General features: G+C 54.8%; 1 long non-coding RNA gene across 2 annotated transcripts; it reads left to right on the top strand.

Annotated features, from left to right (window-relative positions):
* The first annotated feature begins 222 nt into the window (after positions 1–222).
* On the top strand, positions 223–14,347 carry LOC113611543 (uncharacterized). Of its 2 annotated transcripts, XR_003429500.1 has the most exons (4): positions 223–233; positions 6,023–6,028; positions 12,658–13,086; positions 13,533–14,347. It is a non-coding gene; the product is annotated as an uncharacterized LOC113611543 (long non-coding RNA). The 2 variants fall into 2 exon arrangements; XR_003429499.1 differs by lacking the exons at positions 223–233; positions 6,023–6,028 and having other exon boundaries at positions 12,501–13,086.
* The last annotated feature ends 6,323 nt before the right edge of the window (positions 14,348–20,670 follow it).

Here is a 20,670-nt window from a genome sequence, read left to right as displayed (position 1 = left end):
TGTGTTCGCATATGTGACCTGTGTGTGAATGTGCACACGTTTGCATGTGTGTGTGAAATGCACCAACCCCTGGGGAAAATAGAGAAGGTCCTGGTCCACAGACGGGGGCAGCATGCCGACGCCTGCTGCAAAAACTGACAAAAAGTGACCTTATGGGTCCTTCCGGGCTGCCGTAACGCAGCTGGCCGCAGGGCCTCCGGCTGGCTCTGGGGACCAGGCCAGGAAGCGGCCCTGTGTGCGTGCGTGTGTCCACGTGTCTACACGCCCACGTGTGTCTGGGGACCTGCTCTGTGCGCTGGCTGAGATACCAGAATGGTAATTCTAGGGAAGGGACCCTCTGGTCCTTTTACCATAGAGCGAGGCTGGCAGCCGTGGAGACCCACGGGGTTGGGAGGGGAGCAGTTGCTTCTCTCTGACCAGGTGGTGGGGGAGTGGGGGCCCTGGGTTCCTGGGCTGAGGACCCCCAGGTGTAGTAATCCAACCTGTGAGCATCCTTGGAGACCTAAGGGGAGGGCACTCTCCCCCCGGGGCCCAGGTACAGTCTGCTGTCACATTTACACCTGATACCTGTCGGCCACATTTACACCTGGCTCATGGGTGCTGGATGAAGCTGCCCAGGGCCCAGCCGTGCTTGCACAGGGCGGACCCAGGCCCCCTACCTCCCCTCCACCCACCGCCTCCTGCCACTGCCCTCCCCTCAGCCACCTGACCCCCTCCCCCACCTGACCCCCACCTGACACCAGGTCAGGACACCCCAGCACAGCAGTACCACCCTGGATCCCGGGCTCCTGGTGACTTCAGGAGCTCATACTGCACCTGGCCCAGCCCGTGGACTCCTCGGTGGTCAGTTGGCCTGGGATGGACTTGGAGTCACCAAGTCCCCTCCTAAAGCAGATTTGTTAAGGGGACAGAGGGGTTGCCCACCCCTGCTTTGTGGCCACGTGGGGTCCTGGGTGCCTCAGAGCCAGCCCTGCTGGTAAGCGGTCACTGAGCCCACCCCAGGCTCTCAGCTGTTCCTCTGTCCCTCCTGGGCCATGAAGGCTGTGAGCTCCATTCACTCAGTGTGTGGCCTGTTGCCTGGACCTGGACCCGAGCCCCAGGCCCGGCAGCTCCAGCCCCGGCCGCGAGACCTGTAGGACAGGCCCGGGGGGAGGGCGCTGGGGCCGGCGCTGGGTCGGGGGGTGGTGTCAGGCTCTGGCCAGCAACCTCCTTGGCCTCCCAGGTCCCCACTGCTGCCCCACTAGCCCTGGCCTCACAGCTGTGAAACGGGGGTTCCCGGGTGACCAGGGGTGGGCAAAGGCGGGTTGTGCCCCCAGGCCCGCTGATTTAAGCAGAACAGCCCTGGCTTTTTTCTCTTGGACACGGAGTTTCCATGAAGTTTTGCTTGGAAAGAGGTTTTTGGCTTAAAAATAGTTTGACAGGGACTTCCCTGGTGGTCCAGTGGTGGCTAAGACTCTGCATTCCCAGGGCAGGGGGCCCGGGTCCCATCCCTGGTCAGGGAACTAGAGCCCACGCACCGCAGCTGAGTCCGAATGTTGCAGCTAAGACCCGGCGCAGCCAAATAAATAAATAAATATTAGAAAAAATAGCTCGACAAAATCATTGGCGGATGGCGGGCGGCCGCGGCCCTGTCCCCCGAGAGGAACCCGCGGGCGCCTCCCGCCCAGCCCACACGTCGAGCGCTCGCGGACGAGTGAACCAGGGAGCGCGTGAGCAGAGGAACCATCCACACGCCAGCCTCTGCGCACGACCCCAGGCCCACGAAGACCCAGGCGGGGGCGGGGGGGCCGGGGGGTAGGTACCGATTCATTGTTTCGCTTCCGTCAGGCCAACGGTTCCTGCCCCACCCCCCTGTTTAGATGCGGGCTCTGAGGGCTCTGCTGTCTGCCGGACACCTGTACGGTGGGTGGCAACCCGGCCCTCTGCTCAGAGAGCAACCGCCTGGGCCCTGCCCCTCCCTCCGCGCTCCCAGCCCAGCCCCTCTCCCACTTCAGCCTTCCGATCCTGCGGAGACCCCAGGCCCTGGGGCTGCTCCACAGGTGCTCCCCGCCTGCCCCAGACCTGGTTTCTAGCTGGGGAGGGGTCCCCATGGAGACCCCAGGCCGGGCCCACACCGCCGATGGATGCAAAGCCCGGACGCCAGGTGGTTCCCTGCTCCCCAGTCCGCGGCCCCTCTCCTGGTCTGGGTCTCTGGGCTGAGCTCCCCTTTCCACTGACGCCTCTGGGGCCGATCTCTCCTCTGACCAGAGGCAGAGAGGCCTCCACCTGCCTCCACCGCCTCTGCCCCCCCAGGCTCTCAGGCACCGCTGTGCCAGGGCAGAGGCAGCAGATGTTCCCAACCACCTGGGTGGCCCGGGGGACACCTTCTGTAAATGGGGACTTGGCAGAACAGGTGCGTCCCTGTCCGGACAGCCTGCCCCCTCCCCCTGCACACGGCCCACCCAGGTCACAGAGGCGTTGGAGGGTCAGGATGGGGGACAGGGAGGGAGGAGGGCGGGCAGCCTGCAGCCCCCTCCCCTCTCCAGCTGCTCTCTCTTCCTCCTCACCGGGCTCACCACCCAGAGCTGTGTCCTCCTAGGACTCCCTAGGGGTACGCCCCTGGAGCCACGGCCATCTGCTTCTCCCACGGCCCATGGTGGGCTGTCCCCTGTCTGGGGTGCCCCCAGGGCACAGGAGACAAGGACCAGGTCAGCCAGGTGGGCGGCCCTGCCCCGGGGACCTGGAAGCTGGGCTACAAGGTCTCCGCCACTGTCTTGGGTGCCGTGGGAACAGGGCCAGGCTTGGGACAAAGTAACTGCCCCTCTCCATGCTGCCCCACCCGCCCTGGGTCGTCACAGCTCCTCCCCGCTTCCCGCAGCCTGCCCACCTCTGCCCCTGGCCAGGAGGCTATGTAAGAGTAAAACACCTCACTGTTGGCTAAGTGCCTGTTTCTCCTGCTGCCCCCCGTGGACCCTCACGCTACAAGGGCCCTGACACAGGGTTCACTCCAACCCTGTTTTCAGTAGGAAAACAGGCCTGGAGGGCAAGGGGCTCCCAAGGCCACCAAGTGGACCCCGAGGCAGAGTTGACCAGGCCATGGGTCCTTCTGCTGCATGCTGCCTTCCCCCCCGCCCCACCCCAGCAGGTGACCCCCCCCACCCCCCGCCGTTCCCTCGAGCTCACTGATGCTGGACGGGCCCCAGGGCAGGGCCCACAGGTTCCCACCAGGCCTCATGGCACTGCAGCTCAGCTATGCTCGACCCCTGGATGCCGGCTGGCCCACGCTGTCTGGGGTGGCGGGCCTGCAGCGTGGCCTTTAGCGGTGCCCATGGCCATGGTGCCCACTCGGGCTCCAGCTGTGCAGGCCACTCTGTGCCTGCTGTGCCCCTTCAGGTCCTCACTTCACAGCGGGATTGTGACCATAACAACCGACAGGTAGTGCCTGGCTTGCTGCTACCCAGGCCTTCCAGAGGCTACGCTCGCCCCCAGACACTTGCCCCCCACCACAAGGGAAGGCCGCAGAGCCAAGACCCCTGCTGGGGCCCGGGAGGGATGGGGTCTCCTAGGCACCCTGCGGGATCGCAGGTTGTCAACCCTGGGGCAACACTTCTCGGGCTCTGTGGGGCTCCACCGGTGAGGGGAGCCCTGGGCCCACAGCCTGGCCCTCGATCGCAGGGCTGCGGTGGAGACCCCAGTGGTGAGAACACAGCCTCGTTCTGAGATGCTGCCCGGGCCTCCCATGGTGTGATAGCCCTGCGCACACCCAGAGCCTGGACATTAGATAAGGACCAGACTTAGGATTTCCATCACGAGTTCCCACCTTGCTTTCCCCAGGGCACCTTTTATTTTATTTACTTATTTTTAAATATTTATGTATTTAATTAATTATTTGGGGGGTGCTGCATCGGGTCTTGGTTGAGGAATGCGGGATCTTTCGTTGTGATGCTCGGGCTTCTCTCTAGTTGTGGCATGCAGGGTTTTCTCTCTCTAGTTGTGGTGCGTGGGCTCTGTACTTGGCGGCACGCAGCCTCTCCCGTGGCACGTGGGCTTAGTTGTTCCACGGCATGTGGGATCTTAGTCCCCCAACCAGGGATCGAACCCACGTCCCCTGCATTGGAAGGCAGATTCTTTACCACTGGACCGCCAGGGAAGTCCCTCCCGGGGCACCTTTTATTTATTTATTTATTTATTTATTATCTCTCTAACATCACCTCTTTATCACAACGACGCTAGCTGAACCAAATATCACAAAGTAAACCCCAAAGGCCTCTCAAAAGTCGTATTTACAGAATATTTTACAATATAGGAAATGCTTGTTCTACAGTAAGTTTTTTTTTTTTTTTTTTTTTGCGGTACGCGGGCCTCTCACTGTCGTGGCCTCTCCCGTTGAGGAGCACAGGCTCCGGACGCGCAGGCTCAGCGGCCATGGCTCACGGGCCCAGCCGCTCTGCGGCACGTGGGATCCTGACAGACCGGGGCACAAACCCGCGTCCCCTGCATCGGCAGGCGGACTCTCAACCACTGCGCCACCAGGGAAGCCCTACGGTAAGTTTTTAAATACTAAATTTGATCCGATGTCATATGCAAAAACGTATGCATAGAAAAAATTTTTTAACATATGTATATAGGTGCATGGACAAAAAACAGAAGAAAATACACCGAAATGCGAGCAGTGGCTGTCTGGGTGGTGGGATGCCGCCAGGCAGGCGGGGAGCCTCTATCTGGGAGCTGCGTGGAGGGGACCCTGTCACATCCTGCCCTGGATTTCTCTGCACAATCGGCGTGTTCTACCACGAGCACGCATTCTAACAGCAGAAATTCTTTTCAGAAATCACTGAAGATGTGGGAATTCCCTGGTGGTCCAGCAGTTAGGACTGCTCTCTTTCACTGTCTGGGGCCCAGGTTCAGTCCCTGGTCGGGGAACTAGGATCCCGCAAGCTGCACAGTGCGACCAAAAAAAAAAAAAAAAAAAACCACTGAGGATAGAAATCTTTTATGTTCACCTCTGCCTTGGCTGGGATGGTTACACACGTGTTGACATTGGTCATGACCCCTCAAACCACACACTTAAAGTCTGTGCATTTGTTATGTCAAGTATGCCTCAATTTTAAACTGTAGCAGGACAAAACCAGTTGCTGTGGAGCAGGGCTGCTTCACATCCACACACTTCTGGAGCAGAAGCCTTCCCCAACCGTGCCTGTTTCCCCTCCATCCCAACTTCGGGAAGCATGCTTGTTCTGAATAGGATTCGGGGTAACTTAGGAAACTGCTCTCAATACAGTATTTTAAAGTGGAAGACATTAACAGGAAAGGAAATCAGTGGGAATATCGAGGTAGTAATGGGAAAAGTTAGCACACAAAGGAGGCACAGTCATGTCACCATGGCCAAAGTGGGGGCAGAGCGGGAACCTTGTGGCCACAGGCCGTCACAGGGCTGTGTGTCCCTTTTGGGCTCCAGGCACAGGGTCACAGTACCTTGGGGACGAGCGGCCCAGCCTTCTCTGTCCTCCCCGACAGGTGTCTGGGCTGCAGAGATTCTGGCCCCTGAGCTCTCCTGAGTTGGAAGTTCACTGGGCCCCTGGGTGGGCATGGGGGGGGGCAGTACTCGCAGGAGTGGGGTTTTCCTTCGACAAGGTTCATGGAATGAAGGAAGTGAACAAACGAACCAAGGCGCTTTGCCCCAGACACGTGGGCCTTGTCCCAGGCAGAGCCACTGCCTTTGAGGAGCCAGCAAGGCCGCCTGCCAGCAGCCAAGGGCTGAGTCTCCTGGCGGACTCGCCCGCCCCAGGCCTCCCTGCTCATCCGGGGCACTTTTAAAAAGACCACTCAGAGCTGAGCCTGTGAGAGTTAGTGACCTCTGCCCCAACAGCCTTGTGAGTACTAGATGCTCAACTGTGACCTGGGACAGACGACCCTGCGCACCAGCCGCCCCTTGTTTCTGGGGCCCGTAGGTAATAAATCTTGTGACTTTACTTCCTTTGTGGGAGTGTGTTGAAACTGCGCCTGCAATCGAAATGGTCCTGGGGTTTTCCCTTCCCCAAAGCGGGACGTCAATGCTGAGGGCCGTCAATGCTGAGGCCCTCCTTCAACAGACAGTGCTCTGAATAGTCTTAATATACCAGTTCCTGGCTTTCCAGCTGGAACTCCAGAAAAGAACCTTCTCTGAGAGGCAGCTCTGGGCAAGTAGGGAGGGGGTCCGGGGAGGGCTGCTCCCTTCTCAGGGGACCCCAAGTCCCTCCATGGCTGTCTCTTCGCTTCTCTTTCCAGGGAAACACTTCCCGGTGTCTTAAACTGGAAACGAGCCTGATTGACATAGAATATTCCACCTGACACAGCAGAAAGCACGTTCTTTTTAAGTGCACGTGGACTGTTCACAAAGATGGGCCGTACTCCAGTCACAAAACAAAAGGAAACATGTTTAAAACAGTAAAAATCATACAAAGTATGTTACACACATGGGACACATGGAATTGAACTAAAAATCAACAACGGAGAGAGAGATATCTGGAAAATTCCAAATATTTAGAAATTAAGACATACTTCTAACTAACTCATGAATGACAGAGGAGGCCACAAGAAATTAGGAAATATTTAAAATAGAATACAGATGAAAACAAACCCTATCAAAAATTGTGAAATGTAGCTAAAGCATGTCTTAGATGGACTTTTATGCATTTAATGTTTGTATTAGTGAAAAGGAAGCTCAAAGCAAATAGAAAGAAGCAAATAAGAAAGAGCATAAATAAACAAAATTTAAAACAAAACAAACAACAAAACCAAAAATCCAATGGAGATTGTCAATGAAACAGAAAACTGGCTCTTTGAAGAGATTAAAAATAAAACTGACAAATCTCTAGTGGATCATGAAAAAAAGAGCAAAGACATGAATGATTAATATCAAGATTAAAAAGGGACATAACTACAAATCCTACAGACATTAAAAGGATAGTAAGGGAGTATTATGAGCTACTTTATGCTAATACATTTGATAATTTAGATTAAGTAGACAAATGTCTTGAAGGAAACAAGTTAACAAACTTTGTTCAAGAAGAAATTGAAAACTTGAACAGCCCTATGTTGATTCTAGAAAACTAAAACTCAAAAACTTTTCCACAAAGTTCAGGTTCAGGTGGTTTCACTGGTGAGTTCTATCAGGTATTTAAAGAAAAAACAATATTGATCTTACATAAATTCTTTCAGGAAATAAAGAAGGAGGGGATACTTCTCCACTCATTTTATGGGGCTAGTATTTATGTTGATTACAGAACCAAAGATATCATAAGTAAAGCAAATCACAGATCAATTCTTCTCATGAAAATAGGAGCAAAAATCCATAACAAAATATTAGCAAGTCAAATCCAACAATACGTACACAGGCTAATACCAAGTGAGGTTTACCCCAAGAACGCAAGATTGGTCTAACATATGAAAATCAATCAGTGTAATTCCCCATGTTCATAAAATAAAGGAGAAAAACAAATGATCATATTATATGCAGAAAAAATGTTTGAAAAAAATCACAACACTTTAATGATAAAAACTCTCAGAGAGCTAGGAAAAAAAGAGAACATCTTCAACCTGATTGGGGACATTTACAAAAACCTGAAGCTAACATCACACTCAGAGATTAAAGCCTATTCCAAGATCAGGTAGGAGAGTAGTCTGTGTGCTCTCACCACCTCTGTTTAGCATTGAACTAGAGGCCCTTGCCAGTGCAATAAGACAAGTAAAAGAAATGAAAGATGTTCAGGTTGGAAAGATCTGAATGGTATATTTTATAAAGATGTTTATATTTGCAGATGATATATTTATGTATGGCGATAACCCTAAGGAACCTACAAAATATCTACTAGAAAGAATAAGTGAATTTATCAACATTGCAGGATATAAGGCAATGTACAAAAACCAATGGCATTTCTATATAGTATAAATGCACAATTAGAAATGAAATTAAAGAAAACAGCTCAATTTACAATAGCATCATAAATAAAATACTTAGGAATAGATTTAACAAAAGTTGTATGAGATGTGCACAGTAAAAACTACAAAACAGTACAAAGCAAAACATAAAGGCTGAAGTAAATGGAAAACTATACCATGCTCATGGTGGAGGATTTAATATCGGGAGCATGGCTGCCCTTCCCAAATTTATCTAAAGATTCAATGCAATACCAATCAAAGCCCCAACAGGCTTTGTTGAAGAAATTGACAAGATGATTTAAAATTCATATGGAAAGGCAATCTGGTATAGTCAAAACAATTCTGAAGAACAAAGTTGGAGGGCTAGCATTACCTGATTGCAGGAAAATGTTGTATAAATACAGTTTTATATTATTTATTATTTATATTATATTAATTATATTATTATAAAGATATAGCCTATATAATAATAGTGTTCTATTGGCATAAAGATAGACATACAGATCAATGCAGCAAGACAGAGAGTCCAAGAATGGTGGCGCAGTGGTTGAGACTCCGCCTGCCGATGCAGGGGACATGGGTTCGTGCCCCGGTCCGGGAAGATCCCACATGCCGCGGAGCGGCTGGGCCCGTGAGCCATGGTCGCTGAGCCTGCGCGTCCGGAGCCTGTGCTCCGCAACGGGAGAGGCCATGACAGTGAGACGCCCGCGTACCGCAAACAAAAACAAAAACACAAAGGTAATTAATAGGATAAAGGTAGTCTTTTTTAACAAATAATGCCAAATGTCTATCTGTGTGGAAAAGAAATAAACCTTGACCCTTAGCCAACACCATATACAAATATAACCTAAGTGCAAGAGCAAGAACTATTAAATTTATAGGAGAAATACAGAAGAAAATATTTATGACATTGGAATAGGCAAAGATTTCTCAAACCAGACATAAAAAACACAAAATATAGAAGAAAAAAACCAATAAAATAGACTTTATTAAGATTAAAATCTTTTGCTTTTTGAAAGACATGGTTACCAAATTTTTGCAAAACATATGTCTGAAAAGGAACTTACATCCAGAATATATAAAAAAACTCTTACAACTCAATAAAAATAAGTTAACTCAATTAAAAATAGGCAAAAGATTTATAGGATCCGTCACAAAATATGATATAGGATCGGCCAGTAGGACGTTCAGCGTTACTGGTCCTCCAATCAATGCACAAACTACAAAGGTGTGTCGGTCTTCACACACGGACAATACAAAATGTTGGCAAGAACATGGAGTAACTGGAACTCTCAGATGCTGCTGGAAGGAATGTGAAATTGTACAGCCTTTTGGAAAACAAAACGTTACCAAGTTAAATGTATACTTACTATGTGACTCACCGGTTTCCCTCGTAGATGTTTACCCAGGACAAAAGAAACCACATGGTTGAAGAAGACGTATGTGAATGTTTGAGGCACCATCATTCAAGATTTCTGAAAACGAGAAGTGATGTACTTGCCCGTCCACTGCTGAATGGATAGACAAATGGAAATATTGGCTTGGCCAAAAAGTTCGTTTGGGTTTCTATACCATGAAAAACCCGAACGAACTTTTGGGCCAACCCAATATAGCCGTATGTTGAGATACTGCTCTCCAATGAAAATGGACAAGTATCGCTGTATGCAACTGGGATAAGTATCAAAAGCATTGTGTTAATTGAAAGCAGTCAGGTGTAAAGGACTGCAGGATTTTGTACCACAGAATTCTAAAAATGACAAAACTGGGGGGAATGGAGAGCACAGCGGTGATTTCCTGGGACCAAGGATGTGGAAAGGGACCAGCTGCAAAACGGCACAAATAAGCTTTCTGAGTTCCTCCAACTTGATTTTGGTGGTGAGTACATGACTGCACATAGTTACTAAAAGTTATCAGGCTGCTTGTCACGTGTCTGCTGTCAGCTGGTGGGTCTGCAGGACTGGACGTGGTCGGAGTAGCTTGGGTCACTGGCACCTGTATCCATGAGTCGCTCCTTCTCCAGAAGAAGGTGGCTATTCCCATGGCGGTCCCCGTTCTCAAGAGGCACGAGAGACCCGGGGGCACAAGCTCTTTTCGTGCCTCCACATGTGTTGGATTTACTGCTCTTCCAGTGGCTATAACTACCATGGACACAGCAAGCCCAGATCGGTGAGGATGGGATACAGGGGTGTGAAGAGCTGGGCCTTGGACCACATCGTGTCACACAGACTTTCCCAGAAGGCAGAAAAAGTGGGAGGCTGAGGCCTCTCATTTCTGAAACTAGGATAACGGTGATACAAAAATCTCTCAAAAGCAGCCCCAGGAAAGGAAATTGCAGACGCCCTGAAGCATGTATTAGTCCTTGTGGGGCTTGCCTTTCTCTCTGCGGCCACATCTCTTTCCATGAGGAGCTGGTCCTTCTGTTCCTGCCCCTTTGTCCTTTACGTCCTCCATCTCGGGGAGAGCGCAGTGGCTTAAAGGCTTAATCCACACCCGAAAAGAGAAACGGGGCGTGAGCACCCCTCCTCTCTTCTCTTCCTTCCTCCCGGGCCTGACCTGTTCTCCTTTGCTTCTCCAAGGAGGGGGCTTGTCAGGGCCGGCCATTGGAGGGTTGTCTGTTTAACTCGAGGGGTCAGAGTAAGGAAGCCGACTTACCCACAAGCGCGATCCATGGTCTCCGGCCAAGAATTTATAATTTACGCAACGAGGCTTTGTCCTGCACGCGCCAGCTCCCCTTCCTTCTTTTCAATTGGTTCGAGACTTCAGGTGGGGAGGGCTGTGTATGAAGCTCCCCTAAGATCCCAGAAACCGTGAGCAAGGAGGCTTACCCAGCAAGTCAAGTATCGTTCAACAGCAGAAGATCTACTGACGTAACGTCTCAGTCAGGATAGCTCTGCTGTGCTGCAGGAACAAGAGCCCCCAGATCTTGGTGGCCTGTGACAGCAGAGGTTTCCAGGCACCCTGGACTGGTGCTCTGCTCCCATCTTCTCTCCAGGACCTCAAGTGATGGAGCAGCTGTCATCTCAGAGATCACGTCTGTCACACGGAGCCTCTTGCCCGATGTCTAAACCCTCAGAACAGAGGGTCACCTGGGTCATCCCAGCTGCCAGGGCTGGGATGTGAGATGTGGCTTTGCCAACAGGAGGGGAGCCAGCAACGTTTGGCGATTTCCATGGACAGATTAAAGGAGAAAAACCATTAAGAGATGCAGAAAAAGCACCCCATGAAAGCAAACAGCTTGTCTTCATTTTTTTTTAAAGCAAACTAAGACTGGAAGGAAACATTCCTCATCTGTTAGTGGGTGTCAATCAAAAAGCAGCAGCAAACGTCAGATTTAGTGCTAGAGCTTTAGGTCATTCCATGAAAGTCAGGGGACGCGGAGGCTGTCTACAATGAGTACTTTCTTTTTTAAAAAAAATTTATTGATGTATAGTTGATTTACAATGTTGTGTTAATTTATGCTATACAGTAAAGTGACCCAGTTATACATATATATTCTTTTTCATATTCTTTTACCATCAATCTATGGGGTCTAGAAGTTCTTGCCAAAGCAACAAAACAAGAAAAAAAAAAAAGTATCAGGATTGGAAAAAAATAAAACTGTCCTGATTTAAAGATACTGGGATTATCAAGATGGAAAAGCCAATCAGAACTCAGTAACATTGTTGGATACAAGGTTAATGAAAACAAGTACACAAAACCAGTAGCATTTATTTATGCCAGTAAAAACCAAGTAGAAAAAATAATAATTAACACAGCCACAAACCCACACAGATTCCTAAGAATAAGTCAAACAGAATATGTCCCAGGCTATTAAGAGAAAATTACTATAATTACTGGAAGGCAAATAGGAAGAACTTATTAAATGGAGAGAGATGCCCTGCTCACGAATGATAAGATTCAATTTTGAAAAATAAAACCATTTCTTGGCAAGCAGCTGTATAAACCTAACAAAATGCCTTTCATGATCCCAGTAGAGTTTTTCATGGACTTGTCAGGCTGCTCAAACAGCCCATGTGAGACCAAAGATCTAAGAAGAGCTGAGAGTTTTCAAAGAAGCACGAGGTGGGAAGGCTGGTCTCTTCTCACAGAGCAGAGTGGGCTTGCTCAGGGATAGGCAAGCGGGCAGGTGGAACAGACCACACGCCAGGACAGTGACTGTGGTGGGAGGGACTCCTCATATGCGGGGAGGGGGGACCTTCAGTAGAAGCTGCTGGGACAGCGTTCTCTCAGTGGGGAAGTAGGAATGAGGTCTCCACCTCACGCCCCAAACTAAGATCAGATACCAAGTGGCTTAAATAGCTAGATGTGAAAAGCAAAACTTTTAAACTTTCAGGAGAAATTAAAGGCGTGATGTTTATGACCTCAGGGGAGGGGAGGGTTTCTTAACCAAGTCAGTAAAATCCCAAGCCGTCGATGTTGCAATGGAGACACTTGATAATATCCTGTTTGCAAAGAGATAACCTAACAAAGTGAAAATACAGGCCAAAGAGGGAAGGAAGCTTCCGTGAGGATGACTCATGAGGACCAGTGTCCAAAGAGCTAAGGAATGCCCGTGATGTCCACCACCTGCTGGACCCTCATGGGGTGAGGGGAGGAGAAGGAAGGGGAAGGGGAGGACGGGGGAGGCTGAGCCCACCCACGGCCTAGACGGAGAGTCCAGGGGGCAGAGGGCAGCTCACCTCCTTTCAGGCACAGATGACGAAAGTAAGCAGCAAGCCAAGAAGCTTGGCCACAGGGATCCTGGAAGCGCGAGAGAAGCTGCGTCAGCCCGCCGGCGCTTCTGCCTGGGCCGTCCCGCCGCTGGCCCAGCCGGGTGTCACAGCCCTCTCCAGGAGTGAGACCCCCACCCTTCCCCAGAATGCAACACGGCCACTAAACCTGCAGGAACCGGAGCCACAGCAGGCTCACGCAGACCCTGATTCCATCCCTGGGGATTCACGCGTCATCCCTGCTTTACAACTTGCTCATTTACAAACATGGTGAAACTATAAAAACTCCTGAGAACCATGGAGTTCAGGATTGTGGCCACTTCTGGGGAGGGGGTGGGTGGGGAGAGGCACCCGGTTCTGTCCGTAATATTTTATTTCTCGATGGAAAACATATCTGAAGCACAAAGGTCAAGGAGCTAATGTTAGTTGAAGCTGGATGGCGGGTACACGGTGCCCACGTGTCCGTCTCTTCTCGATGGTACGTTTGAAATCTTTCCTGGTGGGAGGATGGGAGCTGGTGAGTGGGCCCTGCAACGTCCAGCGCAGCCCCTGGGGCCGCGGCAGGAGCACAGGGAACGTGCTGCGGTGGGGGGAGGGCGTCCCGGGTCTCAGGCTGCTGAGGTCGTCAGTGGTGTGGTCAGTCCCTCCCTGCCCAAGCCAGCCAGGCCGAGCCCACAGCCTGCGACCAGGAGGCCAGAGCAGGGCCCCACGGATGTCACCGGGCTCTGAGAGCCTCATGGTGCCCTCGGACCCTCAGGAGAAGTTCCGCCAGGGTTTGCTGATGGCATCAAATCAGATCCTGTCTGTTTAGGGTTCTGCTGGCCGCTCCCTGAACCCCACCTGCCTGCCGGTCCCTGAAAGGAACCGGGGATTTTCTCCCTGTGCAGTGAGTTTTGATCACTCTCTCTCCTTTTGTTCTTATAGGTTGTCGTGGGCTGAACTGTGTCCCCCAAATTCATACATAGGGGTTCTGACCCCCAGCACCCCAGATTGTGACTATTTGGAGATGAGTTCTTTAAAAAGGTGGAAAGTAAAATGAGGTCACGAGGGTGGGCCCTGCCCCAGTGTGACTGGTGTCCTTATAAGAGGAGGAGGTCAGGACACAGACACACACAGAGGGACGACCCCGTGAGGACACAGTGAGGAGACGGCCATCTACACGCCGAGGAGAGAGGCCTCAGGAGGACCCAGCCCTGCCCACACCTGGATCTGGGATTCCAGCCTCAGGACTGAAGACAAAAAACAACGAACAATGTTGCTCCAGTCACCCCAGGAAACACACCCTGATCAACCCTGCGGCTACACGGAGGGAGGACCCAGGTGGACAGGATGGGCGCTCAGAGAGGACATAGGGCTTTCAGGCCATCACCTGTTGGCGTTCCCCCTGAGAGTCCACCCCCTGCCAAGCTCGGGGAGTGACAGGGGAGGTGTCATTGGCTCAGTGATCCCGGCCGAGGGTGAAGCAGCTTCCTCTAGGGGACAATCTTGGTGTGTGTGGGGGGTTGACTATCACTTCATTTAACAGACGGCAAAACCTGCCATGGTGGGCCAGCAACCCTGGGGGTCACGCAGCTGGGGTAGGCAGCACCTCACCACGCTGATCCCCAGGAGACCCTGGTTGGGCTGGGCGAGGGAGGGGGCCCTGGGGACAAGGCCAGGGCCTCCCCAGCTCCCCTCTCGGCCCGGTCATGCCACAGAAAACGCCTGCTCTGTCCTGGCTGGAAGTGCTTCCGAGCCCTGATTTCCCGCTCTTCCCGTGGTTGGGATGCCACCCGCCCGCGCAGAGCTGGGACCCGCGGCCGTCCTTGCACCACGTGGCTGAGAAACGGGTACCCAGGCCTTGCAGCCAGGCCACCTCCTCCTGTGCTATGGGCTGGCGGGGGGGTAGCTGGGCATTTTCCATCCCCAACGTCCTCGGCGTCAGCAGGCCTGTTAACAAGGCCCCAGGGAGATCGGGGGCGTTGCCACCTGGCATCGGAGGCCTGCCCCCCACCGGTGGCATGGGGCCAGCGGTGTCCTCTCTTCTCGGCTGTCCCTGGGCTGCCCCGAGGACCAGGAAGCAGCCGTTCCCCAGCATCTCCAGGGCAGTGAGCGAGCCGGTCATCTTCCCACTTCCTGCTCGGGGGACAGTGGCTCTGGGCCAGGCTGCAGGGCAGGCCGTGCCTCTAGTGCCCGGCCAGACCCCACCCCAGGGAGCCTGGATGCCGCCCGCCCCCCAGCACTGCCTGGGCTACCCTCTACCGCCTCTGCTTGAGGATGGGGCCCCACACGGAGAACTTGCAGGGGGAACCCCGCAAAGTGGGCCCCGGGTGCTCCCTACTTAGTGTCAGCTTTCAGGACTCTTCCTGCGAATAACGCCTGGACAGGGGTCTCGGGGGAGGCGTCCTGTAAGGACACCAGTGTTCACAGCGGCCTCCCATCTGCGAAATCAGGGCTCACACAAACCCAGCCCCCAAGCAGCAGCTCTTGGCCAAACCGCAGGCATTTCAGGGCCCTTTGGCCTGTTGGTCAGAGATGGGCCAAGCGCCAGACCACGGAAGTTTACCCAGGGGCGGGGTCTTCTGCCCGTCCTTCTGGCGGTGAAGCGTTGCCATATTCTACTGAGAGGCCCGACAGAGGCTCGCCGGGAGGGCCAGTGCCGACTGCACCTTTGAACCTGAGGGCCGGCGCTCGGTGGGGTGGGGGACGGCTGTCTCCTCTGTCGCTTCCCCCGGGTGGCTGTGCCGGGGGCATCTCCAGCCACTGCCCAGAGCCCGTCGGGTGTCCGGGGGTGGTGCTGGGTGAGGGCCCCTAGGGCAGCACAGCCCGGCCACGGGTGGAGGTGCCCCAAGCGGCCCGCTGGCCGCGATGCTCAAGGGTCTGGAGTTCCAACTGCAGCTCACGTGAGTCTAGCTCTTCCTTGCATTTGGCTGCGGTGTCCAGGATGGTGGTGAGTGCTTCCGGGGCGTCACAACCCCCACCCCTCACGCGGGCTCTCAGCACCCACACGTCTGCGGCGAGCTCTCCCAGGACCCCCGACCCCGAGGGTCCTTTAATGCCCTCGAGTTGGAGCAACTATCGGCTCAAATATCAAATAAAGTTCAGAGTTCTTTTCTTTCAGCATCTAAACATATCACTCCTCGGTCCCGTAACCAGCGCGCATGGAGAAGTTCAAGGTCGACCCCATCTCTTTCAGAATCCTACCGTCTTCTACCCCCCGCACCCTGGTAGCTGAGGGTCGATGGAGGCTTGGTAGCAAGAGGCCTGAGGAATTTGCCGTCCCCCGACCCGGGACCCGGAGCCCCGCGGGTGCCTTGCAGGGTCCTTCTGGTTTCTCTCACCGTCTCCCCTGTTCTTATGATTCACGCCCACAGAACTGTAAGTAGGTACCCTTTGTCCGTGAGATTTAGGCGTGCTGTGAGTAGCAGAAGTTCATTCTTTTTATTTCTGAGTGGTACTGTGCTGCAGCTTTACCACAATTATTTATTCACCCTACTACTGGTGGACGTCTGGTTACCCCCAGTGCCATGGGGTGAACTGTATCCCCCCCAAAATCATATGTCAACGTCCGAACACCAAGTACCTTGGAATGTGACTTGTTGGAAATAGGGTCTTTCTGGAGGCGATTGAGTTAAAATGAGGTCACTTGGCTGGACCCTAATCCTGTATGGTTGGTGTTTATCAAAAGGGGAGATTTGTAGACAGACACACACCGGGGAGGATGGATGCCACGTGAAGATGAAGGTGGAGATCGGGGTGATGCTTCCAGATGCCAAGCACACCAAAGACTGGAGCAAACACCCCAGAGCTGAGGGGGAGTGCTCGACAGAAACCCTCAGAGCCTCGGGGCAGGGCGCAGCCCCGCACTCCCCTTGATCTGGGACTCCCCGCCCCCAGGACGGAGTGAATGACTTCTGTTGATCGAGCCACTTGTGCCCGGTGCCCTGTCCTCGGGCAGTCAGGGCTCGCGGCCGTACCCAGTGTTTGGCTACTGTTAATAAAGTTGCAATAATCATTGGCATTTCGGGTGGTGCAGCCACCGTCTCTCTTGGAAACGCTTCGTCCCACGTCAGGCAAACGGTTTCCCGAGTTTCTCAGCCGGGACGGGGGCTCCACCAGCTCGGCGCTGGGCCAGCACCTGGAACGGTCCGTCTCCGCCAGCAGCCCTCCTGACGGTTCACTGGGTCGTGTCCAGGGGCTGTTTTCCGTTTCTCTCTTGTTGGGCTGTCTTTGAGTCCCTTCCTTCTGAGGCCTTTTGTTTTCCACTGTGGGAAAAACGTTCCATTATTACTTTAACACTTTTCCTCTGCATAAAAAAATTTTTTAAAAATTATTTATTTATGGCCGCATTGGGCCTTCGTTGCTGCACGCGGACTTTCTCCAGTTGCGGCGAGCGGGGGCTGCTCTTCGTTGCGGTGCGCGGGCTTCTCATTGCGGTGGCTTCTCTTGTTGCGGCGCGCGGGCTGTAGGCGCTTGGGCCTCAGTAGTTGTGGCTCGCAGGCTCTAGAGCGCAGGCTCGGTAGTTGTGGCACATGGGCTTAGTTGCTCCGCGGCATGTGGGATCTTCCCGGACCAGGGCTCGAACTCGTGTCCCCTGCATTGGCAGGCGGATCCTTAACCACTGGGCCCCCAGGGAAGCCACCTCCATTAAAATTTAAAAAAAATTTTATTTGTGGTATGAAACATATAATATAGAATTTACCATCTCGCCATGTCTAAGTGCACAGCTCAGGGGCAGTAAGCACATTCGCATTGCTGTGCAACCTTCACCACCATCCACCTCCAGAAGTTGTTCATCCTCCCAAACCGAAACCCTGTCCCCATGAAACACTCACCCCCTCCCCTCCCCCAGCCCCGAGCCCACCGTCCACTTTCTGTCTCTATGGGTGTGACTCCTCCAGGGACCTCATGTGGGTGGAATCAGGCGGGATTTGTCCTTCTGTGTCTGGCTTATCTCACCGAGCATCATGTCCTCAGGGTTCACCCAGGATGTAGCCTGTGGCAGGATATCCTTCCTTTTTAAGGCTGACATCCATTTATGGATGGACCACATTTTGTGCATCTATCCACGCACCCTTCGACGGGCACCTGGGCTGCCTCTGTCTCTGGGCTGCTGTGAACATGGCGTATGAGTGCCTGCGAGCCTGCTGTCAGTCGCTCTGGGATTCTCCAGGGTCTTCCTGAGGAGAAAGTGGGGATGCGCCCAGACCCTCAGACGCACCTTGACGCATTCCCCGTGACCAGACTCCTCCTGCTCAGACCCTCACCTGAACCCTTTGGGGGAGGAGCCATTACAGGCTTGACCGGCCAGCCCAGGTGCTTGGAGGAGAGGGAAGGAGGAGAGATGCTGGGTGGGCTGGTCCACAGGCCTGCCTGCCATTGCCATTACCCTAGGCTGACTGGGACACTGCTGCCAGCCTCTGACTCCGACCTCATGGCCCAGGGGCCTGCTGAGGGCTGAGACCAGAGACGGCCAGAAGGCCTTCATCCCGTCCGCCTCCCACGGCCTCCCACTGTCCCCTCCCTACCCGCCCAGCCCCCCACCTCGCAAGACAGCCTCGAGCTCTCTCCCTCTCAGCACCTCTGTGTCTCTGCCTCTCTCTCCCTGTCTCTCTCTGTGTCTCTCTCACTCTGTCTCCCACTCTGGGTGCTGACCAGTGACTGCGTCATTAGATAGGGCTTAGTTAAAACCCCATAAATATCAAAGCTACATAAGGCAGCTGGGCCAGCCCTGTGTGCAAACAGGAAGCACCGTGTGGCCTCTGCCCCACTGCTGAGGAGGGCGGGACAGACCCCGTCGTCCTGACGCTTTCCCTCCAAGCCTGCCGCCACCTCCTGGCTCAGAGGCCTTGCGAAGCAGAAGGGGGCAGCGGCTGTGCGGTGATTCACGGAGAGGAGGGGCCGAGCCTGGGCTGGGGAGTCCTGGGGAGTCACGAGGGTCACGTGCTGGAGGCAGAGTGGCCGGGCTCTCAGGGGCAGCCTCTGCATCTCCGCCCCGGGTTCTGAGTCAGTTTTGAACCTGGGCCCTGGCCACCCTGCTCCTGCCGGGCTGTGCAGCGCCTGCTCGGGGCGCCGGCTGGTGGTTGTAGCGGAGTCGCCGCGCGGCAGCTGCGTGGGTCGCGCACGAGCAGGACGAGGACCAGATGCCTGGGAATCACCCCCCCACGCCCAGCACCCACGTGGGATTCCAAGCCCAGGGGCTCGCGTGCAGCGGGGCTGCTGGTCGAGCGCTCAGCCACCTTCCTCCCCCAGAAGGGCCACGAGGCCTGTCCCGCCGGCCGGCCCCTGGCATGGCCGGGTGTGGAGACTTGGGGGACAGTGGCCTCGTGGCCCACGCTGACCCTCAGGGAGCACGTCCTTGAGGTTTCCGAGCTTCCCTTTAAGATGGTGCCTTTTTCAGAAAAGCACAGACACTTATCAGAGCCAGGGAGCTACCGCATTTCTGTCCACCATGAGCTGCCAGCTGCCCGCTGCCCAGCGGGGTGTTCGGCCACGGGCATGGCCATTGTCCGTCCATGTCCACCCTCCATCCTTGATACTTGGGCGGGAACGTGTTCAGCGCCTCTGGGGACAATGTGCCTTGTCCTGACCTTGATCTGTCCCTGCACGTCTCCTTGCCTCCCGGAGACGGGCCGGGCAGGGCCAAGCCCACCACGTTCCAGGGGCCTCTCAGTCTCACGGCTTGCTGGGAAGGGCCGGGTGCCAGGAGGAAGGGTCACAGTGCCACGTCACCCCGTCGGCTGACCCGTGGAGCCCTCCTGCAAGGTCGCAAGGCGGGGAGGGGGCAGACAGGAGGAGCCATTCCTCTGAGAGGACCTCCCGGCCTCGGCAGGCCTGCTCGCACGCCCTTCCCCTGGGACCCTGAGGAGGTGACCTGACCTTAGAGGGCACGCAGCTTTCGGACCTGCCGTGACCCGCGGTGCTCCCAGTGGGGCGCAGGCACAGCCGGCTGGGCGTACAAACCCTTCCCTCAGCCCTCTTGCAAACCGCACACCCCGATCTTGCAACCTCCGGCCTCCCTGCCTCCAGCTGTCCTGCCGATGCTGCATCCTTGAGGGTGATGGGGGGCCGGAGAGGTCCTGCCCGCTGAGGCCCTACCTGTGGGCCTTGTCATAGGAGGCCCTGAGAGGGCAGGCATGTTGCCTGGGGCAGGGAATGGACGGCCACGCTCCTGCCCCACAGGTGCCTTGAAGGCAAAGAGGGAGCAAAGCCGTGGGGGGCCGATCCCCCATTCACAGACACCCACTCCGGGTGGGCCAGCCAGGCGGCTGTTGGAAGTGCTTGGGGACTGCAGGACCACTACCCTGAGCCCAGCGTCCCACCGGCACTGGGCGGCTGTCATCTGAGACTCTGTGCTGACCGCTCTGGTCACCACCTGTTTGCCGTGAGGTCTGGGAGGGCAGACCGTGCCCATCTCATGGCCCTCGAGCCCTACCCGCAGACATGTGCTGTGGAACAAGAAGGTGTCCCCATGGGGCAGCGGGCCAGGCACAGGGTCTCCGAGGCCCTCAGAAGTGGGGGCCTCAGGCAGCTGGAGGAGGCCGCGTCCCCAGCTTGCAGGTGGCTGCCACCCTGTCCTCTGGTGCCTGGGCCGGCGTCGCTAGTTGATAGGGCTTCCCCCTGCCCACACAGGCCTGGAAGTGGCCTTGGAACCCTGATGAACGCCCTGCGCCGGGTAGCCCCGCGCCCAGGGCTGGTGTGTAAGGAGAACCCCTACCGTCTGGGAAGCCTGGCCTCCTCGCTTGACGCGGGAGCTGCTGCCAGAGAGCCTGGTTTGTCAGGAGGGATCTTTAAGAGTGGGGCACCTAGAGGCCCCCAACCCCGTTGTTCCTCCCCCGCTGCCACCAGCACCCCCTTGCAGGGCCGGAGCAGTGGCTGCAGAGACGTCCGGTTGACCCGCAGGCGGCCTGGTGCTGGGCTGCGTTCTGAGCCGCGTCTCCCTCCTTCCGCTCCTTCCTGGGGCCTTTGATCTACCCGGGAGGAGGGGACCCTAATGGATCTCTTCCTTTCCTGTGAGCTGACGGGCCTTTCACTGCCACCGAGCCAAGTGCATGGCTCCCTGGCCCGCGAACCCCATGGGAGG

The sequence above is a fragment of the Aethalodelphis obliquidens genome, unplaced genomic scaffold, assembly GCF_003676395.1.
Source record: "Aethalodelphis obliquidens isolate GAN/ISIS:26980383/991018 unplaced genomic scaffold, ASM367639v1 scaffold69, whole genome shotgun sequence".
In the NCBI taxonomy this organism is placed as follows: Eukaryota; Metazoa; Chordata; class Mammalia; order Artiodactyla; family Delphinidae; genus Aethalodelphis; species Aethalodelphis obliquidens.
The sequence above is the reverse complement of the archived record's forward strand: the minus strand, read 5'-3'. Positions and strand labels throughout refer to the sequence as shown.